A 16,473-nucleotide genomic window follows, 5' to 3' on the forward strand; every position below is an offset into this window, starting at 1 on the left:
GAGGCTTTGGAACTCTTGAACTGGTGTCTGGAGACAGTTTGGGGATTGATGAGGGCAAGCAAGCTGAAATTTTATTGAGACAAGACAGAGACACTCTGGGTAGGGAAACTGACTCCAAATCTGGAGTCTGGATCTGGAAACAGATCCTCCAAATCTGGATGGAGGATTTCAGCCTGTCCTAACTAGGTTGCTCTCCCCTTGAAGGAGCAAGTATGCCATTTGGGAGTTCTCCTGGACTTGCTCAGGTTGCAGTAGTGGCCAGCTTAGGCCGGTGCACTAACTGCAACTCTACCCGAAGAGAAAAAGTCTTGCTTCAATTATCCGTGCTTAAATGACATTGAGGCTGGAGTACTGTAATGTGCTGTATGTGGGTTTGACTTTATAGACAGTTTGGAAACTTCAGATGGTACAAAATATGGCTGCTTAAGTACTGGCAGGGGACTGGTGGTCAAATGATGTGTCACCTGTATTGTACCAGCAGCTCTAGTTGCCAGTGAGTTTCCAATTCCATGCACAATTTAAAGTGCTGGTATTGGCCTTTACGGCCTGAATAGTTTGGGTTCAGGTTACTTGAAGGACCACTTTCACCCATACCAGCTTGCCTGCACTCTGAGATCAATATTGGAGGCCCTACTTGTGTGTCCATCTGTCAACGTAATTAGGCTGGTGGGCATGAGGGAGAAGGGACTTCTTAGGAGTAGCTCCCCACCTGTGGAACTCTGCTCCAATTGATGTCCCCCAGGCTTCATTTCAGAGTTTTAAATAAATACATACATTTCAGTTACATGTGTGTAAATTTAGTTACAGTGGGGTACAGGGACTAGGGTTCATGGAAAAGATAGATTGACAGAAGTGTTCTGGGAGAATAGTCTTCAAGAGGCAGCCCAGTAGTCTGACTGGGTTGTTTCCAGGACATGAGCAACAGTTGCTAGGTTCACTCTGTCCAGTCCATTCCTTTCGCTGTTATAATGACTCCTGGAGGTGCTGCCTTCCCTCAGTCTGGGCAAGGACAAGTAAAGCTAAGTCTGAGAAAAGGTTTTCCATGGAAAACAAACATGAATTTGTGGGACACGAGGAGGGCAAAAGGGGCCCTGAAATCCCCTGGCAAATATCAGGGATTGTGAGGGATTGGGAACCATTAGCAGGCCTAAGACTCTGCTGCCTCCAGCTGGCAGCTGCCATTAGTGACACTCTCTCATCACATAGTGTCTGGGGACTTTGGGGGGTTCATCACATGGGGGCAGAAATCCGCATCAATACCGGGGCTTTCTCCATCCTGTTTCATCGCAGGATTAGATCAGGCTCCTTTACACAGTTGTTTCTGTCTTGTTATATTCCGTTCCTTACCTTTTCACGGGGTGGCCACTTTTCCGCGAAAAGCCATTGCAAGCGCTGGGGGCATCACGACATTTCCTCCCTGGTTCCTGCCTCTTTCCCTCCCCTCACAGATTACTGGTGGTTTGGTTGTGATTGACACGCAATGCAGGTGGACAGCAACCTCCACCGAACTGCCTGAACCCCACCCCCACAGGCACCAGTTTCCCGGTGAACTGCTGGATTGCCAGCATGCCGGCCATTCTGTGCTGTGGGGCAAGCAGCCGAAGTTGGGAGCAAAATCAGCGCATCGCATTCAGTCACGGCATGGCAGCAAGCTGGCAGGTCATTATACCGACATGCCCACCACCCCGACGTCCCTGCCACACCCCCAACAACCCCAGCAAAGCGGGGTTTTCACGCTACAGGAGAAGTACATGGGCAGGCCATGGTGCTCCTGTTGCACAGACTGTTGCGCAGGGGGAAATGACGGGAAAATCACTGGAGGATTACGACGTCATGTAATGGACCCGCAAACTTCCGTGAGTGGCCAGTCATGAGTGTGCGATAAATTGCAGGTTTAGAGATGACCTTGGAAGGAAAATGGCAGCCATCAGGGGGAGATCTGGGCAATGGTAACTCCAGGCAGTTTTGCACCCCACCCCTCTGAAAATCCCACAAATGCCCCTTCTTCTGCGGCCTGCAAATGAGCCTGTGAAGTTGGAGGGGCCATTTCTGGGCACCCCTAGAAAATAGTTTTTTGGAGCAGAAATAGAGGCATAACCAGGGAGGCGAACCTTGCCGGCCAACGGAAAACTTGCCATTACCAGGACCCTCCTCTTCCAAGGCATAGATTCTTGTCCCTCGCTTTGTGCTTAGTCTCTGAAATATAGCACGAGGTCAGGGAGGGAACACTCTTCTGCTCCACTCTCCAACTCTAAACTTGGAGCTTGGGCGGGGGCGTGAAGAAAAGAAAAAAAGAAAAGACCCTCCCCGCTCACTAGTTCAGAGCTGGAGGAAGGGCAAAGATTGGTTCCATCTCTGCACCCAACAGGCACTCTGATCTTGGGGTGCCTGCCAGACACAGGGCAAGCCCACACTTCCCTGTTTCCCCACCCACCCAGCTCAGAGAGGATGAGGTGGAGGTACACAGGCTCCTTTGCCTCTGCACTTGGCCTGTCCCTGGAGCATCCATTGGGTACAAGTGCAATCTCAGTACCTCCCCCTCCAGCTTAGCGAGAGAGGTGGAGCTGTGTCAGGTTGCTCTCACTCTGCACACAACAACCCTCCAAGCTCAGAGTGTCCTTCAGACAGAGAAGCATAACCCTGGTCATAACAGGTTTGGTGGGAAAGTATTCATGTGAACTGCATTAAAACTTTATTCATCGGTTATTACTCTATTGATTTCCAGTACAAAAAACAGCACTCCAAATATGATATCCCTATTTGATTAATCCAGAAGTTAAAACAAGCTCTGTATTAGTCATAATTATAGAAGAATAATGTAATAAGTCCTAAATGTATGAATGGAAGACCAATTTTGAAATCTGTAACATAGATCTTTGCAGGGGTGGTGGTGGTTACCAAATGGTACTAATTCATTCTCACTGAACATAAAGCCTTACCTCTATGCTTGTATATCAATTAAAAAAGAAGCTTTAGATTGACCAAGATGATTGAAAGCTTGGACTGTGAAATCATATGATGTCTGATCATTCAGAATTGGAAAATTACATCGGTAACTTTTCACATCTCTTTCTGCTGTACATGTAATATTTTCCCCAGAAATTCTGTAAATTTAAAGAAAGGGGGTGATTAAAATCTAAGCAGTTCATTGTATAAAGATTAAATCAGTGTCTTCTGTCATCTGCTGAAGCTGGATGTAATTGAAATATATCAGAACTAGCTCTAAGAAAGCACAAAGGACGCAGAATACATAATAGTCACATTTTGTTTAACTATCCATATATTTAGAATATTTCTTTCTTTCTCGGTCCAAATGAACATTTTCTTCCAAACAAGCCAGGATTCCTAATCCAACTTTAATGCTATGAACCAATGTTTTGCCCAAAGATTTTCAGCAGTGCCAAACGGTCTTCAACATTTCAACACTTTTTAAGCATTTTTTTAGCATTTCAGCTTTTTAGACTTTTTGCTTTGCTGTTTTAAATCTGTATTTTAAATCACTGCACTGCTGCTAGGTTTTATTCTGGTTTTAGTCTGGTTGTATTGTTATACTGTGGTTTTAATGTTTTATATATTTTATATTACTTTATTGTGTGCTCTTTGGTTTTAATTTTTGTGAACCGCCCAGAGAGCTTTGGCTATTGCGTGATATAGAAATAAATAAATTTCTGGGCACCCTTAGGAAATAGTTTTTTGTATCAGAAATAGAGGCATAACGAGGGAGGAGAACCTTGCCAGCCAACAAAAAACTTGCCATTACCAGGACCCTCCTCTTCCAAGGCATAGATTCTTGTCCCTCGCTTTGTGCTAAGTCTCTGAAATATATTTATATATTTATATAAATAAATAAATTTGTTTATATTCCCCTCAGTGCTATTATCACACAACCAATTCTCTTTAGCTATGTAGCATCAGGGCATCATTCTATTCACTATATGATCCCTGTTTGGGTAGGATGACTCATGTGAACAACCCACAAAGCAGTAGCAGCAAGCATACTAAAAAAGCTGCAGCCACAGAAATAAAAGCACCAACCAGCCTTTTATTAATGTGAATTTTCAGACCATTTGACTGGCTTTTAGTAGAAATCTAAATTCTATTGGAAGTGGTAGTGTTAATCAAAAAATGTAAATGAATAATATTTGGTACAGTCTAAGATGTGACTTAAGCTGTTCCGTTTAGAGATGAGAGAGTTCCCCTTGGCTCCCATCTGAACAGCTTGGAAAAAAGCAGAGCTATTTACCCCAAAATCAGTGAATAGCTGAGTTCATTCCCAAACCAATCTGGGCAGCTCTTCATGCCAAGGAATGGCATGCCCAGCAAAGCCAGGGAGAGGTTTCTTCCTGGGTGTGCTGAAGAGCTGCCTGGGGAAGTACGTGATGAGAAACAACAATCTTACCCCCATGGAAGACACTCTTACCCTAAGGGACCCTTGTGAATGCATTTTTGTCCCTCCGTTTTTTCACTGTGGGGCAGTTCATGGGATCATAGAATCATAGACTAGTAGGGTTGGAAGGGGCCTACAAGGCCATCGAGTCCAACCCGCTGCTCAGTGCAGGAATCCAAGTCAGAGCATCCCTGACAGATGGCTGTCCAGCCTCGTCTTGAACGCCTCCAGTGTGGGAGAGCCCACCATCTCCCTAGGGAATTGGTTCCATTGTCGTATTGCTCTAACAGTCAGGAAGTTTGTCCTGATATTCAGCTGGAATCTGGCTTCCTGTCACTTGAGCCCATTATTCCATGTCCTGCACTCTGGGATGATGGAGAAGAGATCCTGGCCTTCCTCTCTGGGACAACCTTTCAAGTACTTGAAGAGTGCTATCGTATCTCCCCTCACTCTTCTCAAGGCTAAACATGCCCAGTTGTTTCAGTCTCTTGTTCATTATAACCCACTTTTAAAAAAAGCAATAGAGGTTCTCTGTTGGTTTGTTAGGGGACTATATTGAACAGTTTTCTCCAGGAAAACTGGGGGTGGGGGAAATGCCCGCTCCTCTGTGGAGAATCCTTAGGTTAACAGGATGGCTTTTGCCTCATGGAGTCAGCTCTTTGTGTGGGAAGTCTTCTCCAGCTCAGTAAATATATGAGTTCATTTTCCATCAAAGCAAGGGAGAGGTTTGTTCCTGACTTTGGTGGTGGTGGTCGGGATCAGGGGTGTGTGTGTGTGGAGCCTGAGGAATAATGTGGTGAGAGTCAAAATCTCATCCCCTCATGCCCTAAGGTTCCCCTGTGGAAGGGATTTTGCCCCACTCCATTTTTATTTATTTATTTATCAAATTTATCAATCGCCCATCTGGCTGGTCACCCAGCCACTCTGGCGATGTACAACAACAAAAACAGTTCATACAATAAAATTCAACATTAAAAACATCATATTTCTAAAAACCCACCCCAAATGCCTGCCTGAACAACCACGTTTTTAATGCGTGGCAGAAGCTCATTAAAGAGGGGGCATGGTGGAGTTCCCTAGGGAGGGAGTTCCACAGAATGGGGGCCACCACAGAGAAGGCCCTCTCCCTCGTCCTCACCAGCCTAGCTGTCCTGGCTGATAGGACAGAGAGAAGGCCATCCAAGGCTGATCTTGTTGAGCGGCCTGTCTGGTGTTGCTGGAGGCACTCCTTCAGATAGGCTGGGCCAGAACCATATAGGGTTTTAAAGGTCAAAACCAACACCTTGAATTTGGCCCGGAAAACAACTGGTAGCCAGGGCAACTCCTTCAGCACTGGAGTGATGTGATCTCGCCGGCGGCTGCCTTGTTCTGTACCTGTTCTGTACCAGCTGCAGCTTCTGAACCATCTTCAAGGGTAACCCCACGTAGAGTGCATTACAGTAGTCTAAACGAGAGGAGACCAGGGCATATACTACCGATGGGAGCAGATGGTCGGGAAGGTAGGGGCGCAGCCACCTTATCAGATGGAGTTGGTACAGCGCTGTCCAGCTCACAGCTGACACCTGAGCCTCCATGGACAGCTGGGAGTCTAAGATGACCTCAAAGCTGCGGACCTGGTCTTTCAAGGGTAACCGTACCCCATTCAACACCAGGTCAACATCCCCCAGCCTCCTCTTGTCTCCCACCAAAAGCACCTCAGTCTTGTCAGGGTTCAGCTTCAGCTTATTCCTCCCCATCCAGCCACTCACCATCTCCAGACATTTGGACAGGGATTCTACGGCCAACCTTGGTGAAGATTTGAACAAGAGGTAGAGCTGCGTGTCATTCGCATATTGGTAACACGGCACCCCAAACCTCCTGATGACAGCCCCCAGTGGCTTCACGTAGATGTTAAATAGCATTGGGGAGAGGATGGAACCCTGAAACCTCTTCTCCCAGTGCTACCCTCTGGAACCTGCCGGAGAGGAAGGGCCGGAACCACCGTAATATGGTGTCTCCAATGCCCAACCCCTCCAGGTGGTCCAGGAGGATACCGTTGTCAACAGAATCAAAAGCTGCTGAGAGGTCGAGGAGAACAAGAAAGGAGCATTCGGCCCTATCCAGAGCCCTCCTCATATCATCCACCAAGGCGACCAAGGCCATTTCTGTCCCATGGCCAGGCCTGAAGCCCGACTGAAATGGATCTAGATAATTGGCTTCTTCCAAGCGTGCATTCAACTGCATCGCCACGACCTGCTCAATCACCTTGCCCCAAAAAGGCAGATTCGAGACTGGGTGAAAGTTGGTCAGAACTTGGGGATCCAAGGAGGGCTTTTTTAAAAGTGGTCTTATCACTGCCTCCTTGAGGGCCGATGGCATCACACCCTCCTTAAGGGAGGCATTCACCACCGCCTTGATCCCCTCACCCAGCCTCTCTCTGCAGCTCATAATGAGCCAAGATGGGCAAGGATCAAGTAAGCGGGTGATCGGCCTTACAGATGAAAGCACCTTGTCCACTTCATCAGAAGGAAGAAGCTGGAACTGATCCCACAAAACCGGTGTGCCACAGACCGCCTCCTGCTCACTAACTGTATCCACAGTGCACGGAATAACACTCCTAATCCAATCAATTTTATCTGCAAAGTGCCTTACCAAGGCCTCACAGGAGGCCTTAGAATGCTCCAGTGGTTCTGGAGCAACTGGACCGACCACGCTCCGGACCACTTGGAACAGCCTCCTGGGACAGCACTCTGCAGACATGATAGAGGCAGCCTAATATTCCTTTTTTGCTGCCTTCACCGCCACATGATAGGCTGAAGATACAGCTCTAGCCTGTGTCTGATCGCCTCTGGAGTGAGACTTCTACCACTGGCGCTCTAGCCGTCTCACCTCCAGTTTCAGAGCTTGTAACTGTGGATTGAACCATGGTGCAGTCCGAGCCCTGTTCAGGGGGAGAGCGTGTTTCGGAGCCACCCAATCTAATGCCCCAGTGATTGTGGCATTCCAGCTGTAGCAGAAATCAGAGTCAGAGAGACCACGGAGTAAAGAAAAATGAGTATTCTTTATTTAACGCGCAGGCTTAAGGCTGGAATCTTTTCCAAAGAGCCAAAAGCCCCGAGGCATAGCCACACATTACTTTTATAGAGATGATGACACACAAGCGACCCTTTCTCCCACTCCCTCTCCTGTGGTTTTACAGTTGGTATAGTTGTTTATAGTACAGGAAATGGGCCATAGGACATTCTATCTTGAGAACAAGGATACAGTCTTGCAGTAAGCAAAAAGGCAAAATCATGACTGTGTTGTGCAATTTGGCTTGCTGACAGGGGAAGTCTCTACATTGCTGTTCCTGCCAAACTATGCTAGCTCAGCAAGAACATGAGACCACTTAGTCTGACCCCTGACATGGCTGCTACACAGCCACCCACCAGGATCTTGACCGAGTGGCCGTTGGCGTGCTCCAGAGAATCCCCAAGTGTGTTCAGGAATCCATTCGGATCCATAAGACGCCTGGGGCGGACCATTTTAATGGGTCCTCCACCCCTGTGGAGGGGTTGTGGAACCGAGAAGTCCAACGTCACCAGATAGTGATCTGACCATGACAAGGGGGTGGTGGATATACCCCCGACTTCCAGATCACTCCCCGCTTCTCCAGAAACAAACACAAAGTCTAGTGCATGACCGGCTACATGGGTGGGCCCAGTTGGAATATGGTGCAGCTCCCAGGAAGCCATGGTCTCCATGAAGACCATGATTTTCCCTTTGAGAGGCAGCTCTATGCAGCCCCCTAGCAAAGCAATAGACAGTTTGTTAAGGGACTGTTTTAAATAAATTTCCCCGGGCAAACTGGAGGTGAGGGGCAAAAGCTCACTCTTCAGTGGGGAACCCTTGGACGAAGAGGATTCCCTTCGGGAACTGGCATTGGCCTTCCATCTCTGGTTTTCCTGGAGTCTGCTCTTTATCTGGGAAGCCTTCTCCAGCTCAGATTTTAATTCAAAGGCTTCTCATACTTACCTCTCCTTTGAGGTGAGCATTGCTGAGTCCTTGAAGCTTGTTTCTGAACCTGAGCCCAGTGAAATTCACCAGCACCTCTAGTCTCACTGATGTGAATGGCAACTAACTCTTTGTGGACCAGAGGTCATTTAAGCTTAACTTCTCTACCCCCCACTTTCCCTTGCCTTATAGCATAGTGCTCAGTAAGGCCTAATCATACATGTGTGAAATATTCAGGATCACAAACAATATAAAACAACAATAACAACAAGAAGCCTTTGGATATCTTGTTTTCAGCCAGACACCATATTGTGTAGACCTAAAAATCTATTTAACCAAATGGCAAATGGTACCCCACAAAAAGGACTTCATAACACGTCTCTGCCAATTATATCGGTTTTGGACCACCTGATCAATATTCTCCTGACAAACATGGATTTACCGTTCAAATAAAAAGTAGTTTGTTCTCCGGATGCCAAACAAATTAGTGGATCTTCCCCTTCCCCATCTGCATCTGATTTTCTTAGAATTCAGTGTTTTGCAGTTCAAGTCCTGTGGAACATCGGGGTGGGTCTGCAGCAGTGTGAAAAAAAAGTAAAGTGTTATTTCAAATAGTTATTCAGCCCTACACTACAATTATCTTCAACCTTTTCAGGTAAATAATATACACATTTCTGTGACACAAGATTAATATGTACAATTTCTACTTATACTGAAGTGTAATCCATCTACAGTATACAGCACTGACTAACCTAAATGCACCTAGGAATGTGCAACTTCATTGGCCAATCAGTTCTTCAGGGGAACCAATTACTTGGAGGTGAGCCAGAGTTTCCTTCAGAAAATTCATTCTAGCCATTTGAAACATGAGCACACTGTTGTTTTTGCAGGGGGACCTGGCAAATCTTCCATACTGTCCCCCATTGCAAGGTTAAGTTTTCCTGGGGTGTGAGGAAACCCACAGAAAAGGCTGTCTGTTAGTGATGCTAACGAAGCCACTACAAGAGCTTCAGAGAAGATTTACATTTAGCTTCCAAACTGGAGTTCACATTGCAAAAATGTGCGTCCATCCCTATAACGCTGCCCAATCACCCAGTTAGTTCTATATACTTACACCCTACAAAGAGAACAGTTCCAGTAACGTCAAGACCTCCTGCCAGGTTCCGTAATTTACACCATGCGTTATTCCCAGATTGTATTGAAGCCTTGACCTTGTCCCTGTGGATTATTGTGCTCCGCTCGGAAAGAGAGGCAGTCCAACACTGTGCAGTTGGACAGTCAGCATAATGCACGCTAATCATGCTTTGTTCATCCTTCCACACACAGCAGAAAGACACATCAGAACCAACTTGTACCACTCGGTCTATAGGATACATTTTTGTGGTAGAGCCTGTATCTTTTCCTGCAATGGAAACAGCGAAAGGGCAGGATTGAAGAGGGGAAGGATCTACAACATTGGGTAATTTTCCCTTGGTAATCAGTTGAGTGGCTGCACTTCTGAATAGACACATCCTCTTAGGAATTATTGCTAAGCAAGCCCAATCAAATGAATGGAAAGTGAGCCGAAGCAGAGGTGTGAAGGAACAGTTCAAAACAGTGGTGCAGACAGGGCCAGACTGCAGGGACTCCCTGAACTGAAGGACGTTGTGGTGGCTCTTTCCCTCACCTTCCTGCCCAGACCACCCCTGCCCCACAAGCGAAAAGAAGCCCTGCAGCAGCTCACCAGAAGAGACTGAATGCTCTGAGCCATTTTAAAATTACACTTTTTAAAAATTATGTTTTAAGTAGCAGTGATCTGAACCAATCAGATGCTGCCTTTGGGGGATGCAGCCAATGAGACCACAGGAGTGACATAAAGGCCACCCCTTCACTGCTCCTGTACCCTCATTGGCCATGTCCCCCCTCCCCAAAGGCAACATCAGATGGGTTCAGATTGCTGCTACTCAAAGCATGAGTTTAAAAGAATGTTTACTTTTAAAAAGGCATGCTGGGCTAGGAGGAGGAGAAGCTGCTGTCATCGTCACCAGGTTTAATGAAAAAATACGGGGCCGGCTTGGTGGCTTGTAGTGGTGGTAGGGATGTCAGAGAATTCTGCCACGGATCTCGGTGAGGCCGAATGCCAGTGCATTCGGCCCCCCGAAATCCATGGCGGAACGAAGTCCCCCACCCCCCATGAAAGGTGCGCGAAACAGAGCACTTACCTGCTGCTGTCTGCACTGACTTGCGAATGGCAGCCGCATCTGCGGCCGCCATTCGCTTCTTTATCATAGCCATGATAGGCTATGTAAATAATTACATAGCCTATCACGGCTAACGCAAGGACGCCATTTGCGTCCCTGTGGAGGCCGTGATAGGCTACGTAAGTATTTACATAGCCTATCATGGCAAGGAAAAAACCCCAAAACAGTGGACGCAAATGGCGGCAACTACGGTGGCCTCCATTTGCGCTCCCTTTTTTTGCCGTTTTAGCCTATGTAAATATTTACATAGATAATTACGGCGAAAAAAAGGGGAACACAAATGGGCGCTATTTGCGTTCCTTTTTTTTCCGCCGTAATAGCCTACGTAAATATTTATGTAAGCTAAAACAGCGGGGGGGGGGGGGGAAGGAATGCAAATGGCGCCCGTTATGCCATTTGCGTTCCCCTTTTTTTTCGCCATAATAGCCTATGTAAATATTTACGTAGGCTAAAACAGCAAAAAAAAGGGAACACAAATGGCGGCTCCTGTAGCCGCCACCATTTGCGTCCGCTGTTGTTGTTGTTTTGCTTGCTGTGATAGGCTATGTAAATATTTACGATGCCTATCACGGCAAACTACAGGGACGCAAACGGTGGCGGCTACGGCCACCACCATTTGCGTCCCTGCAGGCTGCCCAGTGGCCGGATGTCTGGCTGCAGGTGGCCCTGGCCGGTGGCTCCACAGAATCTCCATGGAGCAGAGCCAGCCGGACAGAATTTCGGGGGGAGGGACAGAGCGCCTCCCCCCCACCATGAATGTCACCCTTCGAAAAGGTAAGTGACTTTCGTACATCCCTAAGTGGTGGTAGTGGGCTGATGGTGGCGGGGGAGATGGTGGCAATAGGGAGGGCTGGGAAAGAAACTCAAAGTTACTTGCACTCCTGGTTCCCACATTCCTTGTCCTGAAATTTATAGGGCCTATAGTATAGGCAACAGAAAAATAGGAGTCCATTTTGGAGCTGAAGCTATCCAAACACTTAACATTTCCTCTAGCACAAAGGTACAGAACTTAAGGCCCAGGGACCAAATCTAGCATAGTTGGGGTCCCCATCCACCTCTTCTGGAGTTTCCCAGAAGGCCCTTACCTTGGGAATATCACAACCTCATCTGCATGTTACCAGAAGTAGGCAGTGTTTTAGTTAGTTTGTTCATGGGAATTTTGACTACAGCTAGCCTTAGGATCTCTATAGCTCACAGTGTGGTTTCTTGTGATTTCTTCCCTTTGCTCCTCCCCCCGACTTCCACCATTGCTGGGAGCACGTGTGTTTGCTCTCTTGCTTCTGCCGGTGTAATAGAACACAAAATGGACTGAACAAACCCTTTAGAAACTCTACGCTGTACCTGCATGGTATATGCAAGAATACTTGTGAGTAAAACTGTTTTCTTTCCTTCACTGAAGAAAGAAGTGATCTCCTTTTCATTATTCTAAGATAATTTGTGTGCATGTGGGACAGGTAAACGCTCATTCTGTTTTTCCTTTTTGTTTTTCTCTGCTGACTGCCTTTCTAAACAGGAGGTATTGTTACTAAATAATCCCATCACCTTGTCCTCCCTTTACTGCAAACACTGATTGTTTGGTGGTTTCCTGGCTTTGCGCAGTTTTTTTTCCCCATTCTGAAATGTTGAGATGCCTCGCTTAAGGCTTAGATACTGGTATTAGGAGTTTTAAGCTAAAATACACTAGTATTTTTGGTGTTTTGGCCCTGCTCCTTTGACCCCACCCACCACTGGAATGTGGCCCTTGAAAGCGTCACCAAGTGGAATATTGCCCTAAGACTGAAAGAGGTTCTACAGCCCTCCTCAATGAGGAGGAAAGGCAACAAATTGGTAAGGCAACAAAAACGTAACCAACCACTAGTAAGAGGGAGGTTTCTAAATATCCAGGAGAACCCTAAGGCATGCAGAAATATATTGCTTATTCCTCCAAAAAAAAAAAATGGGAGAAAGGGGACATATGAAGACAGAGTGCAGGCAGAAGCCCTCACTCTACCTGCAGGCCGTTAAACTGAAGGGAAGCCAAGCACACAGTCAGAGGGCAAATAATTCCAAATCTTTCCTCAGTGGGGGATTGGCTAGGCCTCATGCTGGACCTGCAGAGAGCCTTGCACAGTAGCAAGTTATCTTCATGTTTTGCAAAGTTCTCAGTACCTCAGCTCAAGAGAAAGGAGTCCCAAAAGGGTTCAGGGCAACCATACTGAAGGGCCCTGTTCTGCGCTTTTTGTCCATTTTTGACAAAAAATCAGGGCAGCTGGAATCTGGGGGAAAAATCCTAGAAGCACAGATAATGTTGGCACAACTTCTGAACCAGAAACTTTCATATTTCTCCCATTACCTTCCATATTCCTAGCAACAGTGAAGATGGGTGGCTAAAGTACAATCTTAGAACCATTTATAAAACTACAAAAGGCCATAGCAACTGTTGGTAAACAGTCTGATCCAGGAAGCCATTCATTCTATACTTTAACACGGACACACAACATTGATAGCGTTCTTCCACATTTGTTCTCAACAGCATTGTCTTACCAGAAATACTTGCAACTTCGCTCCATTCACTCCATGCAGTCCCATCAAATCCATTCCCATGAAGTTGACAGCGAATCCTGACATAGTGTGTAGTGCAATTAAAAGGCAGGTCTGACGTCCAGGTCCAATGGAGCTGTTTGTTACTACCAGTTAATTTTGACTGATAGGTCTCCTAAAAATGTAAAAGAAATGTTGCATGAATACCTATGCAGGAAGCCATCTGAACATTTTTGCTTCCTATTGTTTCTAACAAAGTAGGTTTCTAGATCCTGATTAGTAATAAGGACAGTAAACCTATTTTGGACATTGCCCCAGTTTGCACTTCTCACTAAACCATGGTTTAGCAAGATGGCTACAAACAGGAAGGAACTGTTGCGTGCCTTGGGCTTGCAGGCACCATTAGTCCTCCTCTTGGGCAACCCAGAGGACAACTTCACTAGCATTTCATTTTGCTTCCCTGGATCTTGTCGTGTTGTCCGGACCGTGAACTGGAGTTCATTTAGTTTTCGAAAACTTTAATAAAGGTACTTTCTTATAAAAGTGATCAAAACTGCTTATCACAATTAAACCCCTCTGATATTCAATCTACTCTGCCACCTGAATTCTATAGCAAGAGATGCTCTGCAAAGAAACTTGAATCACATGCAGGGGGAAAAGAAAAAAAAAGTAACTAGAAACAAATGCCTATCTCATATTCCATAAATTCCAAATGTAAACTTCCCTTCTTTAGAATGTCCTGCATAATTTGCTTTCTTTTAGCCTCTCAACTCGAGGCTTTTATTGTGTTCTCATGATTGGTCATTCACGGTAGTTTGCAGGTCCTTTACATGATGTCATCAGCCACCAAGGCCTCTCTTGTGCTTTCTGACCATTATTGTGACTGATTCTCTGTGGTAAGGCCTTTGTAAAAACAAAAGTAGTCTGTGACTAAAATTGAATCATTTGGTACACAAATAAAACCTGATATTAGAAATAGAAGGTGATGACAAAGAAGCAGAAGCCAGAAAAGGGAGTTGGTGTAGTTGATGTAGCTGATGTAATTCAGTGCAAAGTTGGAGGTCAATGAAGTGGAAGGAGACCAGTGGGCTTCAGACTATCATGAAGTCTTAATATGGGCCAGTTCAGACCAGTGGTTAGAGTCCTAGAATAGGACCAGGGAGACCTAAATTTAAATCCCTGCTCAGCTATGAAACTCACTGGGTGACTTCAGACCAGTCACCATATCTCTTAACCTAACCTACATCACAGGAACTTGTGAAGATAAAAGTGATGGGGGAGAACCTTCAGATCAGTTAGCCATCCTGAAATTAACCACCACATGGTGGTGTGTGAGGGAAAAATAATAAACTGTGCCACTTTCCCACCTACTGAATATATAAACTTATGTTCCTATATATTGGCCACACTGTGATGAAGACTAGCGATAGGTGAAAGCCTGGAAAAGTCATTAAGGACTTGTCTACACTAGGCTTTTATCCTGCATCTTTACCAGGCTTCTGCTTCCAGATTCTTTGTGGGATTAAGATCGGCTTCTTTACACATGCTTTCTTTTGAGGATTTCCTTTGTCTACAAGTTCTATACGTTTCATTATACAGCCACTAGATGGCACTGTGGTATAGCGGAATTGTGGAAATACGCAAGCCATTGGAGCACTTTGAAGCACCATTAAAATTAAATACTGCATTTTCCCTGTTAAGAAAAAAAGACAGTGTGGTGTAATAGTTACAGTGCTGGACTGTGATTTGGGAGATTCCATTTTTCACACTTCTCCGAATTTTATGATACCATCCCAAGATCATCCACTAAGTTTCATGACTGTGTGGGGTTCCTACCTAATCTAGCATTCCCTACTCCTTATCTGATGCTCTGAGGGGCAAAACAGATTGGGGCCCCTGTACCTACCTTAGAGTGAAATGGGGAGGGGGGAGAGATGTGAAGCATCTCTACACCAACCTAAAATCCCACATTCTAAATGGGGCTTTCTGCCGCTGACTAGTGGCCACAGGATGGCGCCCTAAGTGATATAATATGCACCTCATTTCCTTGAATGCGTTCTTTCTGTTTTAAAAATGATTTGCCTCTAAAGTTTGGGATGGATTAAACAAATTGGATTAGAAAAGCAAAGACAGACCACTTACTAGCACCACTTCCTCCATGGGCTGTTTGCGCAGGATCTGAATTTGCCAGGTGGCGTCTATTTCCTCTGGATAGGCTGAACCGCCATCTTGCCACTCCAGTTCAAATGTGTCAGAGATTAAGTTGGGAGTCAATCTTTGAATCTGTGGAGTGAGAGGAACAAGGGCTGGGGGTGCGGGGGGGGGGGAGAAGTAACAGCCCAATTCAGAACTACTTGGTATTGATAATCATAAAGCACTATTTATGGCTGGCTGGAGAATGCTGGGAGTGAAAGGACTTTCTCCGTCTAAACATGCATAGCATTGCACCCTTAACTGCTGCACCTCTTCCCCAGTCAGGATGGCTCAGTAGCAAACTGGCTGCTAGTGCAGTTATTTCCGCACAGATGTTGTATGTGTGTGTGTAGGGTGGGCGAGGGGGAGGTGTGCAGCTCTCATTAAACAAAATGATATAGTGCATACATAACATGCAAAGAGAAGGAGAGCATGCAGAGAAATCATAACAGCAGACAGACAGCGACAGATACCAGATCGTACCAACCTATTTCCTGACTGTGGGCCAAGTGGTTTAGAATATACAGATCTGCTACTGCCAATATATAGCAGGGAATTCGGTTAATCCACATTCTGTTACAATTCACTATGAAGAACTGATCACCTCACAGCAACAGGTTCTAATAATTAAAAGAAGAAAATGAATTGTACATTTTCAGACAATGCTGTTGCTTTAAAGTCTTGAAAGGTGTAAGATGCCAGTGGATCAATGCCTGCGCATTTGTGGACAATAAGTTGTGGAAGATGCTATACATTATGTACTCCATTGTCCACTTTGTGTAGACTTACTTTGGGAGACTTACAGATAGAAGCGCTTTATGAATGTGCTACATTCATTGTAAGCTCAGGATAAATGTGTCACACACTCAAGTAGCAGGTTCAAAGAAAGTCTACTAATTAGAGATGTAGGAGAAATTCATTGGGTCCAGGTTTTTGTACGAGCTTACCAAATTTTGCAGCTTATAATGGTACAACCTTTTTTCTTTTGCAACTGTGCTGCCTGTACTCCTGTGTTTTCAGAGGAAATCTAGTGCATTCTATGTACAATGCCTTTTCCTTTAGTTATGGCATGTGAACTCACAAGGTCAGACTACACATTACTACATGGGTCAGAACCCAAGCAGGGAGGGATAGGGGGGATTCAACCCTTTCCCATCCTGT

General features: G+C 45.7%; 1 protein-coding gene and 1 pseudogene across 2 annotated transcripts in view; both read right to left on the reverse strand.

Annotated features, from left to right (window-relative positions):
- LOC146352037 (leukemia inhibitory factor receptor-like) overlaps nucleotides 1-1,429 on the reverse strand; it is a 29,259-nt gene extending 27,830 nt beyond the window's left edge. Inside the window, exon 1 of the mRNA XM_084832055.1 lies at nucleotides 1,348-1,429. The gene's annotated coding sequence lies outside the window, so the exon portion shown is untranslated. The remainder of the gene's footprint in view (nucleotides 1-1,347) is intronic.
- Nucleotides 1,430-2,671: 1,242 nt separating this feature from the next.
- Nucleotides 2,672-15,884, reverse strand: LOC146352038 (leukemia inhibitory factor receptor-like; annotated as a pseudogene). The gene is made up of 6 exons (XR_014787338.1): nucleotides 15,800-15,884; nucleotides 15,262-15,425; nucleotides 13,123-13,294; nucleotides 9,474-9,761; nucleotides 8,802-8,932; nucleotides 2,672-3,104 (listed from the first exon to the last, which is right to left on the reverse strand). The product of XR_014787338.1 is annotated as a leukemia inhibitory factor receptor-like (transcript).
- Nucleotides 15,885-16,473: the final 589 nt, after the last annotated feature.

Source organism: Heloderma suspectum, chromosome 2, assembly GCF_057233095.1.
Source record: "Heloderma suspectum isolate Gila_16-S chromosome 2, 16-S_ref, whole genome shotgun sequence".
Taxonomy (NCBI): domain Eukaryota; kingdom Metazoa; phylum Chordata; class Lepidosauria; order Squamata; family Helodermatidae; genus Heloderma; species Heloderma suspectum.